At 45.7% G+C, this 23,297-nt stretch overlaps 5 non-coding genes across 5 annotated transcripts; 2 read left to right on the top strand and 3 right to left on the bottom strand.

Annotated features, from left to right (window-relative positions):
- Positions 1-8,456: 8,456 nt before the first annotated feature.
- Trnaa-agc (transfer RNA alanine (anticodon AGC)) lies at positions 8,457-8,529 on the bottom strand. Its single transcript has one exon. It is a non-coding gene; the product is annotated as a tRNA-Ala (tRNA).
- A 3,532-nt stretch (positions 8,530-12,061) lies between these two features.
- Positions 12,062-12,153, top strand: Trnay-gua (transfer RNA tyrosine (anticodon GUA)). The gene is given in 2 exon segments: positions 12,062-12,098; positions 12,118-12,153. It is a non-coding gene; the product is annotated as a tRNA-Tyr (tRNA).
- A 1,644-nt stretch (positions 12,154-13,797) lies between these two features.
- Trnaa-agc (transfer RNA alanine (anticodon AGC)) lies at positions 13,798-13,870 on the bottom strand. The gene has a single exon. It is a non-coding gene; the product is annotated as a tRNA-Ala (tRNA).
- Positions 13,871-15,332: 1,462 nt separating this feature from the next.
- Positions 15,333-15,406, bottom strand: Trnaa-agc (transfer RNA alanine (anticodon AGC)). The gene has a single exon. It is a non-coding gene; the product is annotated as a tRNA-Ala (tRNA).
- Positions 15,407-19,389: 3,983 nt separating this feature from the next.
- Trnay-gua (transfer RNA tyrosine (anticodon GUA)) lies at positions 19,390-19,481 on the top strand. The gene is given in 2 exon segments: positions 19,390-19,426; positions 19,446-19,481. It is a non-coding gene; the product is annotated as a tRNA-Tyr (tRNA).
- Positions 19,482-23,297: the final 3,816 nt, after the last annotated feature.

The raw sequence follows: 23,297 nt of genomic DNA, 5'->3' as shown, positions 1-23,297 counted from the left end.
ACTTTATTGCAAAAAGATGACTCTGTGGCCTAAGCACGGGTAAGGGTCAATGGCGGGGTTCACAAGGAAAAAGAATATACAGATTCATAACCTGCCGGTCAAGCCGGCCTCGCGCACAAACTCCCATGAGGAGTTGATAGTTCGTCTAGCATGGGCCTGAGGTGGTGGCGTGGTCCATGCCTCCAGTGAGGTAATGCCGCGTCCCTTGTGCCTATCTCTTACTGTCGCGAGACCGGGACAGTCCCACAACAGATGCCTGATTGTCGGTCGAGCACCACGTGTTTGACATGATTCGCTTGCTGCTGCTGTCGTCATGTAGATGTCCTGTGTGCCAAGGATGTAGCGTGCAGTTTTGTTCTCTAGACTTTTTTCTTACTGGTATCCCTGACAGTTCTCCACTCCCGTTATGCAATGAAGGACATTAGTGTTCGTCTCCTCGCTTTCTACTCTGGCAGAGAAGCTCACAAAAGCTAAAATGCACAGCGCACATCACACCACCGCTCCATCGAACATGCTGTTACACGCACACCTTTAGGTCCTCCACCATTTTCTCTCCACCAAAAACCGCAAAGTTTCCTCCGAGTGACAAAAATGCTGTCCCCTGGTCATCGAACATGTCAAACGTGGTGGCTCCCGTGAAGTGTGTTCACGCATGAGCAGTTGATAGATTTCAGCAAAGCGCCCTCACTTGTAGATAGTAGCGTCAATAACTAAAACGTTACGCAGTAACATTTTTACAGTGCAAGCTAGCACTGCAAATGTAGCAGTGACATGTAAAAAAGCATTAAACAAAACTGCAGCTTTCTTTATTATTCAACCACAGCCCTTTTTTAAAGTAAAACGTTTTTATGCACACATCAATGCAATAGCCCCTACATTAAAGAACCGTGAAAATCTTCGGGCTGCAGCAGTATAGACATACGCAACATATATAACATCGCTTTTTATAAATATCACGTCCCCTTGCATCTGAAATATCTCAAGTAGCGGCACCCATTGTTTCGGAAAACTATTGCGCAATCCACAGTTACACACAAATAGCACCCAGTTTAAACTGTACCAGAAAAGAATGTACAGCTGCATAAATCATCACGCACCAGCAGAACCACATTTATCACAGCCAGATGTGTAGGCACATCATCGCATGTGAAAGGAAGATGCTGTCGGGGAGTTACATACAGAAAAAAGTCAATCTTGCTCTTTGATATTCACAAACGAAACAAAAGAGCATAGGCAAGGAATTTTCATCACATTTGTGTGTGTGTATGTGTGTGTGTTCATAGGTTGCTTTCGATGTTATAGTAAGGTCAGAATTCTCCCGCCTCTCAAGAGCCTGATCGTCACCATTTGATGAGACAGGCTGAAATTATAGAACAATTGTGGTGTGGCCTCGCGCACACTGATATGACAGCAATCAGCCGCCTGGAAATTTCAGTGCCACAGTCAGAATGCCCGCACCACCAGGCTTACTGGCACTTGCGCAGGTGAGCCTGATGGTGTGGACATGCCTATTGCTGCAGTATCAATTCAAGAAAAAATCATGCTGTATCTGCTATGCTATTTGTGGTTGCATTAAAGGGCGACATAAGCAATTATTGTTTCAAACCAGCAACAGTCTGACTTCATATCATCATTACTACATAAGCAAATTTTTAAACGAATAAAACAATGCAATGAAAAATTTCTTGCCTATGACTCTTTACATTTACTGAGGGAGCTGAAAGGGGTTTGGCTTGCGCCATGAGCAAGTGCAGCCAGCAACAGCTGCAGGAGGCATTGATTCGTCCTCTTAGACCGGCGCGCCTGCTCGAGGCACTGCTGCGCTGTATGTCCCGCAGGCTGCACGCTTCCTCTTTCAGCTGCCGCCATGTGCGCATCAGGCTTCTGTTTGCGAAAAAAATGTAAAATTAATTTACTTACAGAAGCTAAGTAACGATGCCTTGGTATGTTGTTGTATTCGTCCGCATTCGCAGGCTTTGGAATTACTGCTCAAGACACCAAAAATATATTGTTACTCGTGGCGCTTCTGCGTTGACTACCGTCACCTCAACAAGATAACAAAGAAGGATGTTTACCCTCTGCCTCGCATTGACGACGCTCTTGACTGCCTTCACGGATCCCAATACTTTTCATCCATTGACCTCCGCTCCGGCTATTGGCAGATTAGCGTCGACGAGATGGACCGTGAGAAAACCGCCGTCGTCACACCGGACGGTCTGTACCAATTTAAAGTCATGCCCTTTGGATTATGCAATGCGCCAGCTACATTCGAGCGCATGATGGACTCTCTGCTGCGCGGCTTGAAGTGGTCTACATGCCTCTGTTACCTCGACGATGTGATTGTGTTTTCGTCGAACTTTGAGAGCCACCTGAGGCGCCTCACGACCATACTCTCCATGTTTCGCAGGGCTGGCCTTCAGCTAAACTCCTCCAAGTGCCATTTCGGTCACCGTGAAATTACCATGCTCGGCCATCTCGTAAACGCCGCCGGAATCCAACCTGATCCACAGAAAGTCCACGCCGTGCGCCGTATTCCTCTACCTTGTTCAACAAACGATGTCCGTAGTTTTCTGGGCTTATGCTCTTATTTCCGGCGATTTGTGAAGCAATTTGCCAACATCGCTCGCCCTTTCACTGACCTTCTTATGAAACATGCCTCTTTCTCTTGGGGACCACTGCAGGAGCAAGCCTTCTCTACCCTGATCGAGCGGCTTACAACCTCCCCGATTCTGTCACACTTTGACCCTTCTGCGCCTACTGAAGTACGAACTGACGCGAGTGGTTATGGCATCGGCGCTGTCCTCGCTCAACGTCAACAGGGCCACGACCGTGTCATCGCTTACGCCAGCCGCCTTCTTTCCACGCCCGAGCGAAATTACTCCATCACTGAGAGGGAATGCCTCGTGCTCGTATGGGCGGTCGCGAAATTTCGGCCGTACCTTTTCGGTCGGAGCTTCTGCGTCGTAACCGATCATCACGCCCTCTGCTGGCTCTCCTCTTTGAAGGACCCAACTGGACGACTTGCACGTTGGGCATTGCGTCTACAAGAATATACATTTTCTATTATGTATAAGTCAAGGCGCCTGCATAAAGACGCTGACTGCCTGTCCCGCAATCCCGTGGATCAACCGGACGATACCGATGCAGACTCGGACATCAGTATTCTGTCCCTCTCCGGCTTTCTCCATATTGGCGACGAGCAACGCCAAGATCCTGTTCTTCGAACACTTATGGAACGCCTAAGCTCCTCGCCTAATGATCCGTCTCTGCGGATGTTCACCTTGCGCGATGGAACTTTATACCGTCGTACTGTTCGTCCTGATGGCCCGGAGCTCCTCCTAGTCGTTCCAAAGCACCTTCGACTGGCCGTGCTCCAGCAACTTTACGACGCTCCTACTGCTGGACATCTGGGCATCACTCCTACTTTCGACCGCCTGCGGCGCCGCTTCTTCTGGCACGGCATTTACCACTCTGTACGCCGTTATGTCACTTCTTGCGACCTGTGTCAGCGCCACAAGACGCCTGCTATGCCTCCTGCTGGTTTGCTTCAACCAATTGCTATCCCTACAGAGCCCTTCTTCCGTGTGGGCCTCGACCTGCTTGGCCCCTTTCCTATTTCTATGAAAGGAAACAAATGGATTGCTGTAGCAACAGATTATGCCACGAGATATGCCATTACACGAGCGATGCCAACCAGCTGCGCTGCAGATGTCGCCGACTTCCTACTATACGACGTCATCCTGCACCACGGCGCCCCTCGCCAGTTACTCACGGATCGCGGCCGCTACTTTCTCTCTAAGGTCGTCGATGATCTGCTCCGCTCCTGTTCTACAGAACACCAGCTCGCTACCGCATACCACCCTCAAACGAACGGCCTCACCGAACGACTCAACCGAACACTAACTGAAATGCTGGCCCTGTACGTTTCCGACGATCACCGCGACTGGGACGTCGCTTTACCATACATTACTTTCGCAATACAACTCGTCCCGTCACGACACTGCCGGATTCTCCCCATTTTACCTTTTGTATGGCCGCGACCCGACCTTGCCCTTCGACACGTCGCTACCTTTCGCAGTACAATCACCCAGCACTGGTTGCGCTCGCGATGCTATTGCCTTAGCCGCCCAGGCCCGAGAGGTCGCCCGTCATCGCCTCACAGTCGCGCAGGCTTCTCAAAAGCGACGCTACGACCTTCGGCACCGAGACCACCATTTTTCACCTGGTTCCCTTGTCCTTCTCTGGAAGCCTTCACGTCGCGTCGGCTTGTCGGAAAAACTACTTTCCCGTTATTCTGGTCCATACCAGATCTAACGACAACTGTCCGACGCGACATACGAGATCACCCCAGTCGGTCAGCCTTCAGTGCCTCCCAACGTCACCAGCGATGTTCACGTCGCCAGGCTCAAGCCCTATGCCCCCCCATTAAGCGACGCTCCATAACCTGCACCGGGACGGAGCTAAACCCACCGGGAGGGTGATGTTACGGTGAAGGGAAAGAAGAAGGTGACGCGAACGAGAGGAAGACGAAGACTCGGGCCGTTGCCTGAACGCCTATTTCTTCGCTTGTAAATATACATCCTTCTACACTCGTGGGCCTGCTTTCTTCCTGCAACAATATTTTTGAGCCATCAAAATTCTGCCCTCCCATTTCATTAAGATGTCCCACATGGCATCTTAAACTTGACTTTTTTCTTTTAGCCACATAAGTGCTTTATTATTGCCAGTTATATTATGAAAATATGTACGAGAAATGATCATCACAGCACTACATGTAAATGTTAAGCTTGTTCACTGATCGAGACACATAATACAGAGCTGGCCCAGTGATTGCGCCGGCGACTTGTCGTCTTTACCGCTGTTTATTTAAAAGAGCAGCTATCTCCTCCCACAGCTCGTTTTTATTTTCGATCAGCACTCGTACGGGGAGAGAACTCCGTAGAAGCTCTAGCCAGGTATGGATGCTGTTCGATTAACTGCAACAGAACAACGGCCTTTTCCTTCGACACGCGTGGGCCTTTCGCGACATTTTGCAGCCTTTCTAAAAAGTTGGAATTTCAGCCCAACCGCAACACAGCAAGGCAAACATTTTGTCTAAACTTATCGCCCGCATAAAATGCTCACTTCGATTTGATAACTGTGTTTTAACTTTTTATACCGTTCATATAAGAAAAGTTAAAGTCCCTACTGAAATTTACCGTTCCAGCATCTTCTTTCTCAGAGCAGAACCGTCAGTGCAGGGGCGCCCGACCGAGGAAGGGTTACCGTCGCTGCGATCACTTTGACGAAGCTATTCTGTTGTGGTGGTGGCCTACTGAAGGGTGCTCGGCGCCTTGACAGTTCTCGATCCACTCTGTTCCAAATTTTGTCCTCCGGTGTTATAAATAATTCTTGTTGGTTCTTCCCCCAAAAAAAAGGGGGGGGGGGTCACACGTCATTCAATACATGCAACGAAAAGCAAGCAATGCAAGCACTACACGAGGATATTTACTCACCTCACTCTTGTATGTCATGTCTCCCGGAACCAGGGTCTGAATTTCTTCTCCGACGAAAGTACACCGCCGTGGGTCACAAAGGACTAGCGTAAAAGCTCGGTGATGTTAGGTTCAACAGAGGCCGCCATTTTGCGTGCGCTCAGCGGCACAGATTGGATGCAGATTCGACAAATATGTGGCCACGACTTCTAAAATAGCACTTGCGTTTGCTTTTCTTTATCTACGGCAGCTTTCACGTTGTAAGGTTATAAAACAAACTTGCTTTACGAAGGATGGACGTGTGCTTTTAATAAATGTATTTTTACAAAATACGTTTGCTATACAGCCCCGGAAAAAGAGAAGAGAACAGGAAAGAAACATCCGCCCAACGGAGGGAGCTGTTGATTGGACTATTAAAACAAAAACGTCGTGCATACCTACCCATGGACCATTTCCAAAAGCGGTGACGTCACGCGAAAAAGCATTGGCATAAAGAAATTCATTCTTGCAAAATAGCACCCCTTGTGGCTTTAATTTCCGTGGTCTTCCTATGACAGTCTTAGGATGAACTGAATTAGTTGCTAGACGGGTCTCCTTTTACATATGAAAGCGAGTTGACGTCAATAAAGAACCGCCCCGCCCTGGACATTCGAAAATATCACGTGATACTTAAGTGCACCACGATTGCATTGAAAGCGCTGCATTCCAGCTGCACAAGTCAGGTCACTAGTTCTAGAACATTTGAACACGACTTACCCGATTCACCTACAAGTATAAACAGATGGCTCTGTGAAAGTGGACAAACACCGCTGCGCCACTTTATTGTATATTCCCTCTCTGAGATAAACATGGTCTGGCAGTCTGGACTGCACAACCTCGTCGACAGTTGTGGGAGGTGTGGCAAAAGCTGTTGCTCTGCGCAAACCAAAGACTTTGCCTCCACTGAATGTGGTTTTCCTTGCGAACTCAAAGGCCGCGTTGCAACAACACTACCGTTGTCTACCTTCCATCAAGTTTCCGCACAAATAACCAGGCCTCGTGAAAGAATTCGGCAACAAAGGCTTCTCAGTAAAGTTTCAGTACATTCCCTCCCACATTGGTATTTCTGGCATCGAAAAAGCTGACAATCTTGTATACGCAGCCCTTTATCATCCTCCCAAACTCAAGGCGCCAAAGAGTAACTAAGCTAAAAAAACTGACATTCGTAACGACTTTGAGTCCCTTTCGGTTCTACCGCATATGCCCTGTGTAACCGGGAGATTTCGTTGAGTTGGAGCCTTACTTCGACATCGAATAAAGACCGGATCTCCTAGTACACCACCATGGTTATTTAAGACATGCACGTGTATCAATTCTCTGAACTGTACGGCATGTGACGAGACAGCAGACATTAAAGACTTTCTGTAGTCATGCACAAAATTTAAAGATTATAGGCGCACTTTTCTGGAGAATCTGCAAAGAAAGGACCTTCCGCATGCGTGTCTGCAACACCCTGTGTTCCCCGAAGGATCAGTTATATCCTGCAAAGAAACTTCACGTCTTCTTATCTAATTGTTCAGACAGACTGGTTTATTGGACATGTGCTGAAACACTTCAGCGATATTGTAAGCGACGCTCTGGTGGAGTAATTGCCCTCATTTATCGCCAGGCTAAACCCGCCTGTTCCTTGAATCCATCGTGATCTTCCTCGGCCGCGTTTCATATAAGGCGCGCTCCTGCGCCCGTGTCTCATGCCTTGTGGTGCGAGGTTAGAAAAATAAAAATAAGGAATAGAGCTTTTCTTCTGCTCCTTCCATCTGGCCTCTTTCTCTCTTTCGATCGCCGACTCTCACTTTGTTGTAGTGGACCTAACCTCGGTCCCTCCAACCCACCCCCACCAGCAAATAAAGTTTGTTTATTCTAAATGGTGAGTGATGTGGCGTCGTCATGTGGTCGTCGTCGTTTCATCCCCATCGTGAAGTCGTTGCCGTTGTCTTCGTTTTTATTGAACCGTTCTTATTCTGTCTTGTTAGACGGCACTGCACTGAGTTGGGCGCTGAGTAAGGCCGGCAATTCGGCAATATTGTAACTGGTCGTCTTTAAATGGGATGTCCCTTTTAAAGATAATAAGTTGGGGGCATTGAACGAAGTCGCCGAAGGAAACACTCTGGCAGTAAATGCGTTCGGAGACGAAGGAGTCGCTGAACTCTGTGATGCACTATTACAATATGTAACTGCAGGCTTGAAAAAAAATTCTTGGATGACCTTTTATAATATATAAAGCATCATAAACACAGTGAACTATTTGCACTGAGCGCGCTTATGTGAGCATTAATTTTATGCAAGAGCGCCAAAAAGCAGAAAGCTTTTCCAGTGAGTGCATCTAAAAGGAATTACCATTACCAAATACTGACAGGAAGATTACCACATGTCCATGAAAAGAAAAGTGTACAATGATTTCATTCTACCGGTGCTAACATATGTAGCAGAAACATGGAGGATAACATGAAGCTCGAGAACAATTTGAGGACCAAACAAAGAGCGATGGAACGAAAAATGTTAGGCCTAACGTTAAGAGACAGGAATAGAGCGGTTGGGATCAGAGAACAAACGGGGATAGCCGATATTCTAGTTGACATTAAGCGGAAAAAGTGGAGCTGGTCAGGCCATGTAATGCGAAGGATGGATAACCGGTGGACGATTAGGGTTACTGAATGGATACCAACAGAAGGGAAACGCAGTCGAGGACGGCAGAAATCTAGGTGGAGTGATGAAGTTAGGAAATTCGCAGGCGCAAGTTCGAATCAGCTAGCGCAAGACCGGGGTAATTGGAGGTCGCAGGGAGAGGCCTTCATCCTGCAGTGTACATAAATATAGGCTGATGATGATGCATATAAAAGCATCATTTTGCATTTCGTACGAACTGCGCAAAACGGAGTGCCTACGTCGACTTTCTCACAACTGAGTATCGGGAACGCTCTTTTCATGTTGAAAAATAAAAAGTGGAGGTGCTGGGTATCGATCCCAGTACCTCTCGCATGCTAAGCGAGCGCTCTACCATCTGAGCTACACCCCCGACGCGATCGCTCGGTAACCGACTCGCTAGCATATTGTGCTCTTCGCCTGAAACAAGGTCGAAGGAAATCGAACGAAAGAGGTGACGGGAAGGTGGAGGCGACGACCGGTTGCCGCAAGAATCTCGCTTCGCATATTAAACGTGCTGGCTACCACTCGGAAGGCGTCTTCGGATTGCGGTGGATATGAGGAAATTGTCTGTCACATTGGCGGAGTGTATAAATATGTCTCTTAATGACCAGAAGGACCTACCCTACCATCTGAGTACTTTTCTATACAATTGTCAAACTTGCTTTAGGGTCCCTCTAAAAGTGAATAAAGGGGCCCTGAACCACATTTTATTTAAGTGGAGAAAGTCATTTGTTGACTTTCTCTCCGTGTTTGCTATCTTACTATCTTACTCGGTGTTTGCTACGGCCCCCCACGAGCAGACGCCGGTTTTTCTAATAAGCTCAACTGCGACCTAGATGTACTAATGAAAAAATGCACTGACGCCCAGATTTTACTCTTCGAAGACTTTAACTTCCCGCATATCAACTGGGATAGCTATGCACCTTCGTCACATAGTAAAACCGAAAATGATTTCCTCGAAGTATGCTTTAATTTCAACTTAACACAGCTAGTTTTAGAACCAACCCGCGTGGTGCAGGACTCCGCCAGAATTTTAGATCTTATATTAACTAACAATCCGTCCAGCCTGTCTTCGATGTCTTATCTCCCAGGAAATTAGCGACCATAGAGTGATTCACACTGTCTTTAACTTTACCTTTCCAAAACGAGAATTCATGAAATAAAATAATACGCTTATACGGTAAACGCAACTACGATGCGATTAACAACGAACTCATGTCCTTCTACCCCAATTTCACTGCTGAATTCCATAACCACAAACTTCAAGCAAATTGGTCGACCTTCCAACAAAATATCACTAATCTTGCTTCTAACCACATTCCAGTTATTCCAGTACAGACTAACAGTAATAAACTTTGGTTCACAAAAAATTAACAACACCAGAAAACAAGAAAAAAGTTGCAGTGGCTTAGCTCGGCTATGCCAGGATATACGTAGCGTTAGCGAAGATTCTTAGCTTTCCTGGTTGTCTCCTACGCTCAACCGCTAATTGCCAGGCAACTACTTCGGGATCCGATGAGTCAAGCTTCTCCGTTCTTCTGCGCTGTTGAGCAGCATTTGCGCTCTCCTTCTCCATGGCTATACCACACTGGCAAACGCTAGTCAGAAGCTGATATATATATATATATATATATATATATATATATATATATATATAACAGCTGATAATCGGTATTTATTAGCTATCGTGCGACGCGATTTCTTCATTTCAATAACTTGCTCAGAGTCAACATCACCATTGTGTCCCGCACTCGCTTACGCTGGCTTCCGTCCTTTTTCTCAAGAGTCAATTTCTTTTCTCATGTAACCAATTTAAGCACGTCTGCCAACTTGCGTCCTCAAACGCTTTTTTCTCTGCTCGCTAGTGCGCTCGTCACTTACCTGTTAGCTGAGTCATCGCACAGGTGCCCAAACGTTTACCATAGGCAATATTCGTTAGTTGCACCAAAATGTCGCGCCAGAAACATGCCATAGGACGTCTATTGGTAACTTTGTGCTGACTAGCTCTGTTTGCTGCAACGCTGGCGATGAAGTTTTGTAGGCTTCATGGCTTTGGATCCTTCACAACAAATTGGGGTATGTTCAACGCGGTGGCATAATCCAAACGGTGCTGAAGGCTTCCCCGCATAAAATATATTCGATATTTAAACCCAGCACCGGAACCATATGGCAGGCTGACCGTACGATAATCTAACCACGCCACGCGTGTCGAAAGAAGCTAGCACATGCTACCGCGTGTCAGTGGTGTGTTTGCGCACCCTTGTTTGTAGTTCTGCACATTCTTGGGGTTCGGTGAAAGGTGAACTGAACCTGCGTACACAAAGAGAGGAAAAACCTGTCCAGAAAAATTCTTGAAGCCTGTTCCTACTACTCTATCAGGTCCTGCCTACAAGGAGTCATGTAGACAGTGCTCCACGATTTTAGAAACTCCCCGAATGATTGTCAAACGCGACGAACGAAAATCACGAAGTTTACCTAAGCTGCCGATCGATGGTAACACCACTGTAAGGTCGGCAACAGTGCGTATTTCTTATTTAGAGAATGTCGGCGCTCCGCTAAACCGGCGCTGCATATTTGGCCACAGTATGAAAATAGCTTAACTATTGCGCTTTTCTTTTTTGTTCCTTAAGGGCACCGGTTAAAGCAAAATTTAAAAATATAGCTTTTTTTCTTTGCAATTTAGGAAGTGTATCTCTTTACGCACTTGTTGAATATTCGCACTTTTCTTAGAAAGTCTTATTTGTGGCTGAAAAAACTTTTTGCCAAAGCAAGTAGTGGTTGAATACGCCGCTTTTACGAATGCAATACACAGCTTACTGTTCATTTTTCTAACAAAAAAACTTCCGGCACGAAACCTACAACGCTTGTCTCGAATCGGCTATATATGAGAAATTGTCTCGCAACTGTTGCACTGCATATTTTTTAGTCAAGGCAATCCAAAGACGCTGTGCGCGTTTTTTTCCGCGCTTGTGCTTTGGAGTGCGTCTATTCGAACGCATTTCGTCCCTAGCTGCGTTACTTGCAACATTGGATGCGGTTCTTTCGTTCAATCATAGTAGTATCGCGTGTGCCAACATTTCGAAGTCATTGGGACTCTGAAGTCGGGCCGCGGCACACTAAAATGGCTAAACGAAGTTGACCACAATCGACAATACAATGCGCAGAGAGCTGCACCACAGCTCACAAAATAGGCAAGGCAAGCAAGACGACAGGCTGACAAGCAAAAAAATGACCGACCATGATTACTAAACTGGTGGCTACTATAGATATGTCTTGAACGGTGTTGGTGGCAAAAAGTGGGTGTTCTTCAGGTGCTTTCTTTCTTTAAACTCAATTATCTAAAACCAAGTTTTTTGTTACATAGGTACCATTATTTCCTGTTTCTTCCTGGATAACCGGTTGATTTTATTTCCCTGTCAACTGTAGAAGTGTAGGTAACTACCATGCTAGAATTGAAAATGTGCACCTCACGGTTTTTGTGTTACAAATTCTGAAATAAGCAAATAAAGCCAGAATTTAGGTATTAGTGTGAACAATTTCACCAAAATAGCCATTGTAGTCTTATTTTAATAAGTCTAGTACAGTTGAAAGAGCGCGAAATGTAGAAGAAAATAATATATGCATTATGCGGATACCTCTTTTAGCTGCTGAGAAAACGGTTCCTCAACATGGTCAGAAATGCAATATGTGTATAGGGCTTACCCTGTGTCCTTAAAACTGATTAGAATGTCTTAGCGTACGGTTAAGCGCTAGCCGACGTTCAAGCCAGTCTGCGCTCGGCTAAAGATTCGGCGACACCGGTGAACCAGTTTCGTGCCGATCCTCAGCCACGTCTTCCTTCAATTACCTGGGTCATACCGTCCGCAGTCGGCGCCTGCACTTTAAGGCAGGCTGTTGCCGTTCCGTCGATAGCTCAGTTGGTAGAGCGGTGGACTGTAGAGGCACCTCCAAGACAGGCATCCATAGGTCGCTGGTTCAAATCCGGCTCGACGGATATTGTTTTTTTTTTCTTTCTTTACGATGCAAATGAACTGAGTGTTACTTGTGCCTTGTGATGTAGCAAGAAATGCTAACGTCGGCTCTCCTCATGGGAAGGGGTCATCACATTCTCAGAGCCATAAAAAAAAGCAAGGAATGATTCTCTTCAAGAACTGGTGGGGGGCAGCTTTCATTCTCACTCCTTCAGGCGGAATGCTTTTAGGGATAACATTATTTCCTGTCCGACTCTCTACAACTACTACCGCCACCTCCTCCCTCCCCTATCGCCGCACATTATTCGCAGTGTGGTGGCTCTGCCCACACTTACAGGAAGGCCAATCACCAATTCAATTATTAAATAATTAATTAATTTGTTATTTATTAATTATTAATCATTTTAATTTCTAGCACGAATTGGGCATCCCTCAGGGGATAAGCGGTTGCAAAGCAACTGAAAGTGCCTGAGGGCCCGCGTATATGAGTGCGGTTTTATAGAACGCATGTGTCCAAATGTATACTAGCACAATACAATAATAAATTGATTGAAAATAATGGCGTAATAAAAACGACCACTTATTACAAGTACAAGGAAGTGAATACATACATTCAGGAAATATTTGGTACATTAAGCGAACGTAAAATGTTTAACGGGAAGACACATCCGAACATAACGCAAAACACAATAGGCACAATGCCTAAAGCTAACAATCATCATTTTAATTGTAATAGGACCACATAAAATACGAACATTAGACAACAGTTTCAAAATATTCTCACATTTGTCTTCTCCTTTGTGTAGCGAAGCCAACGTTTCTTTGTCCACATCTGTCGACCAAGGATCGCAATGTAAACTTTAAAAATTGCAGTAAATAGCACGTGCATGACCACACCTATCCACCCACCGATTTCAAGTCGCTTGAGTACTGGCTGACTGTACCACACGCGGCTACAAAGCAGCTCCTTTTGCCTGCTTCGTGTGGCACGTGGAACGAGTGTTTCGAAGTCCTAGCGACCGTCCTGGAGCCCTTGAATAGAGAATGTGCCGATTTAGTTTCCTTTTTTCTAAACATTCAGTGATGTTGCGTCGTCATGTCGCCGTTGTAGTTTAATCCTCATCTTGCAGTCCATGTGGTTTTCGTCGATGTTGCAAAGTATTAGATTGCCTGCACTAAGTAAGGTCGAGAATTTGACCATTTTAAAACCGGTCATCTTTAACAGGAAGACCCCTTTTAATGACATTGACTTGGAGGCGTTGAACGAAGTCGCCAAAGTAAATACTCTGACATTGAATGCTTTCGGAGATCGAGGATTCGCTGAACACAGCGATGCGTTTATACAATATCTGACCAAATGCGAAAAAAAATATGTCATGATAAATTTTCATAATGCATAAAGCACCTTAAACACAGCGAACTGTTCAGACTAAGGGCGCTTGTGTGAACGTTACTTTTACCCAAGGGCGCAAAAAAGCAGAAACCTTTTCTTGTGAGTGCATATAAAAGCGCCATATTGCCGTTAACATAGCTGCGCAAAGCAGAGTGGCTATCGACTTTCTCACGAATGAGTGTGATTGCACTCTGAAAAGAAAAAAAAAACCTAATGCAGAAAGGCTGACAATGATTCGGAGCGCTTTTATCACCGGTACAAAAAAAAAAAAAAGTGGAGGTGCTGGGTATCGATCCCAGTACCTCTCGCATGCTAAGCGAGCGCTCTACCATCTGAGCTACACCCCCGACAATGTCGCATGGTATCCGAGTCGCTACCGTATTGTGATCTTCGCGTGAAACTAGGTCGAAGGAAAGCGAACGAGAGATGTGAGGGTGGGGCGACGACCGGTTGCCGCATGAAACGCGACCGGTCAGGCCGCCACGCCACGCGACGCGACGCGACGTTCACGCCACGCGACCGGGAAGGCCAGGCCGTTCACGTGGCGCAAGTCGTTAGTGAACAAAAATTTAATTTCTCAAAGCAAGATCTGTCTGAAAACTCGCAAAGTACGACTTAACCACAACCTACAAACGTGATAGCGTCGTATTGTAATTTGAATATACGAGAAAAAAGCCTGATCAGCAGCCAGGGATCTCTGAATCATATCGCGTTACACTTTAAAGGCGAAGTTTAAGCGTCCTACCAATTTTTAACCTTGGTCTGAAAGTAGTGCAACCATCACAAGTCGCGTCCCTTGAGAGTGAAACAGTGCCAAGTCAATGAATCAGTGTAATGTCGCGTAACCAAACACCAGTGCAGGGAGAGTTCTTTTGCTGGGTTATAATAACTTATTGCCTGAAATTGAATTTTCAGTGCTGCTGGTGAGTTTCTTTGCGTCAGAGAGTAATTTCTTTCTTATATCTACTAGAATTTATTTCGCCTTGAAGTGGAGATAAAAAGGTGATAATGATGATGACGACACATTTTTCTTTACATGTATATGTCAAGTGACCAAATAGTTATAGCAAAAAATAAACGAGAATTGTAACGACACTAACTCATATAGCCTTAACTTGAGCTATTAGGTAACTGCTACCAACGAAACATTATTATTTTCTAGCAAAATATAACTTGAATGATGCACCGCATCCTAAAAGAAAAAAAAAAGCTTCCAAGTGGTAAGCTGCATTGCACTTTCGTTTCGTGTTAGTCAACTTTCATAACAGAAGTGCAGGGTCCTAATAGATTGATATTAAAAGCCTCATCTAATTGATTTTATGAGCTTGAAGGGTTGACCAACATTACAGTGATTAAGATTAGATGTAGGTACGTTAAGAAACAGGAAGAGAGTGGCTTGGATCAGGGAACAAACGGGGTTAGCCGATATTCTAGTTGACACTAAGCAGAACAAGTGGAGCTTGGCGGGCCATGTAATGCGTAGGAGGGATAAGCGGTGGACCATTAGGGTTACTGAATGGATACCAAGAGAAGGGAAGCGCAGTCGAGGACGGCAGAAAACTAGGTGTAGTGATGAAGTTAGGAAATTCGCTGGCGCAAGTTGGAATCAGCTAGCGCAAAACAGGGGTAATTGGAGATCGCAGGGAGAGGGCCTTCGTCCTGCAGTGTACATAAATATAGGCGGATTATGATGATGCATATAAAAGCATCAATTTGCATTTCATCCGAACTGCGCAAAACGGAGTGCCTACGTCGACTTTCTCACAACTGAGTATCGGGAACGCTCTTTTCATGTTGAAAAATAAAAAGTGGAGGTGCTGGGTATCGAATCCCAGTACCTCTCGCATGCTAAGCGAGCGCTCTACCATCTGAGCTACACCCCCGACACGATCACTCGGTAACCGAGTCGCCGCCTTATTGTGCTCTTCGCCTGAACAAGGTCGAAGGAAATCGAACGAAAGAGGTGAGGGGAAGGTGGAGGCAACGACTGGTTGCTGCAGGAATCTGGCTTCGCATATTAAACGTGCTGTCTACCGCTCGGAAAGCGTCTTCGTATTGCGGTGGAAATGAGAAAATCGTATGTCACATTGGAGGAGTCTTTAAATATGTCTCTCAATGACCAGAAGGACCTACCTTACAATCTCAGCACTTCTCTATACACTTGTTAAAATTAATTCAGAGTCCCTCTAAAAGTGAATAAAGGGGCCCTGAACCACATTTTATTGGAGTGTAGAAAGTCATTTGATGACTTTCTCTCCGTGTTTGCTACCTTACTATCTTACTCGGTGTACCGCCCACCGCGAGCAGACGCTGGTTTTGCTAATAAGCTCAACTGCGACCTAGATGTACTAATGAAAAAATACACTAACGCTCAGATTTTTCTCTTTGGAGAGTTTAATTTCCGTCATATCAACTCGGATAGCTATCCACCTTCGTCACATAGTAAAACCGAAAATGATTTCCTCGAAGTATGCTTGAATTTCAACTTAACCCAGCTAGTTTAACCAGCCCGCGTGGCGCAGGACTCCGCCAGCATTTTAGATCTTATATTAACTAACAATCCGTCTAGCCTGTCTTCGATGTCTTATCTCCAGCAAATTAACGACCATAGAGCAATTCACACGGTCTTTAACTTTACCTTTCCAAAACTAGAATGATGGAATAAAATTATACGCTTATACGATAAAGGCAACTACGATGAGATTACATCGCTGGCGCAAGTTGGAATCAGCTAGCGCAAAGCAGGGGTAATTGGAGATCGCAGGGAGAGGCCTTCGTCCTGCAGGGTGCATAAATATAATCTGATTATGATGATGCATATAAAAGCATCAATTTGCATTTCATCCGAACTGAGAAAAAGGGAGTTCCTGCGTCGATTTCTCACAACTGAGTATTGGGAGCGCACTTTTCATGTCGAAAAATAAAAAGTGGAGGTGCTGGGTAATTCCCCGACCGATTTCCCTAACGAGCGTACCCTGCAACATAATGGAGCGTGTCATTTTCACCGAAATCATGCACTTTCTTGACACTAACAACTTCTTCCATCCTATCCCAGCACGGCTTTCCGCAAGGGCCTTTCATGCGAAACGCGACTTGTTATGTTCGTCCATGACTTACATTTAAGCTCGATGCTAACACCTAAATCGATGCTATTTTTCTAGATTATGCTAAAGCATTTGACAAGTTACCCCACCAACGGCTATTGCTCAAACTCTCGCGGCTCGTTTTCATCGGTATTCACCACTGAACCTGATGCTCCGCTACCAATACAACCATTACCTGTGCAATCTGTTATGTCACCCATCGAATTCACTGAACATGGCATAACGGTAATAACCGATAAGCTAAATCTTTCATCATCGTCAGGGGCAGACGGCAACAACTCTAAACTGTTAAAAAGTACTAAGCACATCTGCGCAGCGTGCTAAATATTAATCTTTACGCAGTCTTTATCCTCATGTAGCATCCCCCGCACCTGGAAGAAAGGGCAGGTCGGTCCCGTGTGCAAATCAGGTAATAAAAACTCACCTCTTAAGTACCGACCGATTTCCCTAATGAGCGTACCCTGCAACATAATGGAGCATGTAATTTTCACCGAAATCATGCACTTTCTTGAACCTAACAACTTCTTCCATCCATCCCAGCACGGCTTTCCGCAAGGGCCTTTGTGATATGTGAAGTGCGCGAGGCGATGCAAGAAAAAAAAAGCAACATCTAAAGAAAAGTCCACGAGAGACTATGAGAAAAGAAGAGGAAGAGAAAAACGGAAGAGCAGGTACGTGCCATGGTTCAGGATCATCATCATGATCATGAAAGAGGGAGAAGACACGTCGGCAGTTGGAACAAGGGCAGCCGGCTAGGGTGCAGAGGTGTGAGCTTGACGGGCGCTTGGACCCGGGCTTAAGAGGCCTCTACCTGGCCGGCTTTGCACTTGCTGACGACCTGGCATCTACCCACAGCAAGCTACGGTTTGTTCGACGGTGAGCGCTCTCCGGAAGCTGGACGACGAGGCGCGGAAGAGTGGGCGTCCAGGTGGCTGGGCCTGGATGCCTAGGCCTTCCACTCGATCACAGCGGACCTGCTGGAGACGCTCGAGACGAACATATGTGACCTCTTCTCAACGGCAAGACCTTGCTTGAGCCAGCGTCACGTCGGCCGTTCGAGACTTGCTTCCTTCCTCCGACCCCAGGCTTCATTTTGCTGGTGCCACCTCCACATACACTTCTGGACCATCATCCCCGCTTATAACTGGTGAACACTTTCACGTGACCTCCGCTTGTTTTCTTACTCCTACTTATCTTAGTGAACTCTAGCTTTGTTCGTGAACTCATCCGTGTATCGCGTGATATAACTGTCGTTGTAATCTTTTCGCTTTATTATTCCTAGTCCGTGTATATAAGAGAGTGTTATTTTCTATTGATAAATGTTTCCCTTGCGTGTGGTTTGCAGCAAGCCTTGTCTTTTATTGGAAGCACCAAGGCGCAACACCTTGGATGCCTTTCCTATCACACTATAAAGAACCTAATCATCACAGCCTTTCATGCGAAACGCGACTTGATATGTTCGTCCAAGACTTACATGTTAACCTCGATGCTAACACCTAAATCGATGCTATTTTTCTAGATTATGCTAAAGCATTTGACAAGTTACCCCACCAACGGCTATTGCTCAGACTCTCGCGGCTGAACGTGCACCCCAACATAATAAATTGGATTACTGAATTTCTCGCTAACCGATCACAGTCTGTGCATATCAATGATTACACTTCCGCGCCCCTCCCTGTAACATCAGGCGTCCCACAAGGTAGCGTACTAGGCCCTCTACTTTTTCTTATTTATATTAACGACCTTCCTCTCCATGTTTCCTCTCAAATCCGTATGTTCGCCGATGATTGTGTTATCTACCGCATAATTGCTAGCCACTTTGACCGCAATGTTTTACAACATGTTCTATACAAAGTGAAAGACTGGTGCAACGACCCTTAACCCCATTAAATGAAAAGTAATGTGTTTCACTCGCCGGAATCAGCCCTCATACCTACCGTATAGTATTACTAATACCACCTTGGAAAAAGTGGACACATTTGAATACCTCGGCGTCACATTTTCATACGACTTAGACTGCTCTGCTTATGTAACGCGCATTACTGCTTCCGCTAACCGAACACTGGGACTCCTGAAACGCCATCTGCCCGTCATGCACCGCATCACGTTAAATTACTATAGCATTCAAGACACTCGTACGTCCGAATCTCGAATACGCTTCCCCCATCTGGTCGCCACATCAAACCTACGTTATCAATGCACTCGAAAGAATCCAGAATCCTGCGGCAATGTTCATTCGTTCATCGTATTCTTATAACACCAGAGTATCACTACTAAAAGCAAAGTCTGCCTTAAACATTCTATCATCCCGGCGCCGCATTGATTCGTTAATCCTTTTTCATCATTTTTATTACAGCTCGCTTCATCACGCACCATATGTGTTGGTCCCTCCCCCTCTCCATTCCCTGCGTTCAGGGCACCAGTTGCAGGTAACGCGTCCACGCAGCCATAATACAACCATCTCTGCATCTTTCTTTTGCCGATATGCAGCGCTCCGCAAACCGGCGCGGCCTATTTAGCCACACTGCAGTATGAATATAGCGTAACTATAGCGCTTTTCTTTTTTGTTCCTTAAGACTGATTGGAATTTCTTAGCGTCACGTTAAGGGCCAGCCAACGTTCAAGCCAACCTGCGGCGGTAAAAGATTCGGCGACACCGGTGAGCCAATTTCGCGCCGATCCTTAGTCACGCCTTCCTTCAGTTAACTGGGTCATACCGCTCTGCAGTAAGCGCCTGCTCTTTAAGAAGCGCTGTTGCCGTTCCGTTGATAGCTCAGTTGATAGAGCGGTGGACTGTAGAGGCACCTCCAAGGCAGGCATCCATAGGTCGCTGGTTCAAATCCGGCTCGACGGATGCATTTTTTATCTTTCTTTACGGTGTAAATCAACTGAGTGTTACTTGTGCCTTGTGATGTAGCAAGAAGCGCTAACGCCGGCTCTCCTCATGGGAAAGGGTCATCACATTCCCGGAGCCTAAAAAAAAATAGGAATGATTCTCTTCAAGTACTGGTGGGGGGCAGCTTTCATTCTCACTCCTTCAGGCGGACTGCTTTTAGGGATAACATTATTCCCTGTCCGACTCACTACAACCATGCACTACCGCCACTTCCTCCCTCCACTATAGACGCACATTAATCGCATGGTGGTGGCTCTGCCCGCACTCATAGGAAGCTCAACCACTACGTCGATTTATTTATTTATTTATTTATTTATTTATTTATTTATTTATTTATTTATTTATTTATTTATTTATTTATTTATTTATTTATTTATTTATTTCCTACAACACTTTAGGGTCCCTCACGCAAAAACGGTTTCCAAACCACTTGAAGGTGCCCGCTACATGACAGTGGTTTTACAGACCGGATGTGTATAAATGTATACTAGCACAATACAATAATAAAGTGATTAAAAACTGATTACAAACACAACGAAGAAAATTATTCAGTGAATACACACATTCTGTAAAAGCGAACGCAAAATGTTTAGCGTGAACAAAAATCCCAACCTAACGCACATAACAATAAACACAGTTCAAAATGCTCACAATCATCATTTTAATGGTAATAGGACAACATAAAATGCGAACGATACAAAGGCAATTTCAGAATATTCCGAAATTTGTCTTCTGCTTTGTGTAGCGAAGCCAACATCTCTCTGTTCACATCTGTCGAGCAAGCATGGCCATGTAAACCTTAAAAATTGCAGTAAATAGCACGTGCGTGACCACACCCATCAACCCACCTATTTCAACTCTCTTAATGACTGGCTCACTGTACCACACGCGGCAACAAAACAGCTCCTACGGGCTGCGTCGTGTGGCACGTGGAACGAGTGTTTCGAAGTCCTAGCTACCGTCGTACAATTCTTGATTAGAGAATGTGCCGATTTAGTTTCCCTTTTTCTAAGCATTCAGTGATGTTGCGCCGTGATGTCGTTTTATCCTCATCTTACAGTTCATGCGGTTGTCGTCGTTGTTGCGTAGAAGTAGACAGCACTGCACTATGTTGGGCGGGGGGTGGGGAGTGAGTATGGTCGAGAATTTGGGCATATATAACCGGTAAACTTTAAAAGACAGGCCCCTTTTAAAGATACTTTGAGAAGGCTTTGAACTATGTCGCCGAAATAAATACTGTGGCAATGAATCTATTCGGAGACGGAGGACTCGCTGAACACTGTGATTCGTTTACACAATATCTGACAGAATGCGAAAAAAAATTGTCTGGATAAATTTTCATAAGGCATAATGCGCCTTAAACACAGCGAACTATTCGCACTAAGCACGTTTATGAGAACGTTGCTTTTACCCAAGCGGACAAAAAAACAGAAACCTTTTCTTGTGAGTGCATATAAAAGCGCCATATTGCAGTTCACCATAGCTGCGCAAAACAGAGTGGCTGCATCAACTTTCTCACAAATGAGTATGGCGGCACCCTGAACAAAGAAAAAACGAATGCAGTGTCACAGACCCCGTGAACGAGGCGCAGACGCCGGACCAAATTCCATAGCCGACTTATCAGCTTTCGAAAATAATCCCACGAAAGCAAGGACAATTAAGAGTGGGCCCTCTGGTGCGCCAGCGAGCGCCGGTTGCTGTCCAAAGACCGAGTCAGAGCCCAGAGTTGTCAAAACACAACAAAATATATTCTTCACACAAGGCAGTTACACACACACTTGCACACTTAGGCTAGACCCAACACAATACAAATCAGATGGGTATTCACAAAACAAAGGAAAATAATTAACGACAAGCACTAAGAGTCCAACACGTAATGTACAAAATAAAAAAGGAACACTAAGTGCCCAATCGTATGAACCAGTGTTGGTCTTGAAGTCGGATGATCTCGGCGTAACTCGGGGCAAATCTCGAAAAAAGAACTTCTTCCGGAAATGCAGACGCTCGATGAACCCGTCGACTAGCTTGCCGGGGAATCCCCTTCTTCCGCAGACGCTCGGTCTTCACGTTACATGACTTCGCCGGTGCGGACTGAACGCTTGAACTCCACACTCTGATTCTCGCACGGCGGTTATTTAGCTTCCACACGCGTTCTCGGACCTTCTTATCGGAGTCGTGATCTCGTAGCATGGCTAAAGCTTGGGAAGCTTCTCGTCTTTTCTCATACCTTCGACCAACATCGGAGTGTTGTCAGGGGGGGGGGGGGTGATGACTCATGCTGTTGGCGCACGCTCACGCTGTAGTTATCTCTTTCGGCTCACCGGGTGAGAAGGTGTCTCGGCGCGCACGGGCCCTCTCTTATCTCTCTCCGGTTAACGTCGCTTCGTCGAGGCTCTTCTAGACGTTTCGGCGCCGTTGTTCGCGTCGCTGTTTTTGGCGTATGCGCTCTCCCCCTCTGTTGAAGTTGCCGTGGGGCCGGCGTGTTTTTTTGCTGGCTTGCGTGACACGCGGCGCGCGCTTGGATTGCGGGCTCTTTTGTGACATGCCGAAACGCTGACAACGATTTGTAGTGCTTTTATCACTGGCGAAAAAAAAGAAGTGGAGGTGCTGGGTATCGATCCCAGTACCTCTCGCATGGAAAGCGAGCGCTCTACCATCTGACCTACACGCCCGACTGGATTGGTCTGCAACCGAGTCGCTACTGTATTGTGCTCTTCGCGTGAAACTAGGTCGAAGGAAAGCGAACAAGGGAGGTGAGGGTGGGGCGACGACCGGTTGCCACCAGAATCTCGCTTCGCATATTAAAAGTTTGCTCTACTGCTCGGAATAGCTCTTTGGATTGCGGTGGGAATGAGAACATCGTCTGTCCCACGGACATAAACGGGCATGCTTGTATACCATAAACAGACATTTATATTTTTATCTTTGCTCCGTAAGTGGTGCAACAATCACATATGGCGTCCTTTGACGGTGCAACAGTGTAAAGGAATCGGTGTACTGTCACGTAACCAAACACCGGGGCGGGGGATTTCTTTCGCATGGTTATATTAACTTATTGCCTGAAAGTGCATTTTCAGTGGTTCTGCTAAGTTTTCTTTGAAACCGAAAGTAATTTCTTTCTTATATCTTGCAGAAATGATTTCGTCCTGAAGTGGAGATAAACAGGTGATAATGATGATGACGACACACATGACCGGTCAAGATATGACTACTGAACCACTCCATTTTTCCTTGCCCATATAAGTCAAATAAACAAATATTTAATGAACTCGAATGATGCACCGGATCCTAAAAAAAGCTTGCAAGCGGTAAGCAGCACTGCATTTTCAGTTCGTGTTAGTCAACTTTCATCACAGAAACGCAGGGTCCGAGTAGGTTTATATTATATTACCAATAAGATACTCAAGAATCTAGAACCAGACTCAAGCAAGTTCCTTACCGAGGAAATCAACACAGTCTGGAGGCAGGGCATCCTTCCCCCCCACATCGAAAAGGCCTTAACAGTCTTCATACCAAAACCCGCCAAATTCCCAGCACAGGTAACGTAAGACCAATCTCGCTCACATCATGCGTCGGCAAAGCTGGAGAACATGTTATCATTAATCGCCTCACCAAGTACCTAGAAGTCAATGAAGTTTACCCACATTCAATGATCGGCTTCAGAGCGGGGCTATCGACACAAGACGCAATAAAACTCATCAAACATCATATCATTCAGAACAACTCCAAAGACCTAAAAGCCATCCTGGGACTCGACCTCGGAAAAGCATTCGA

Source organism: Dermacentor silvarum, chromosome 8 (assembly GCF_013339745.2).
Source record: "Dermacentor silvarum isolate Dsil-2018 chromosome 8, BIME_Dsil_1.4, whole genome shotgun sequence".
NCBI classification, from domain to species: domain Eukaryota; kingdom Metazoa; phylum Arthropoda; class Arachnida; order Ixodida; family Ixodidae; genus Dermacentor; species Dermacentor silvarum.
The sequence above is the reverse complement of the archived record's forward strand: the minus strand, read 5'-3'. Positions and strand labels throughout refer to the sequence as shown.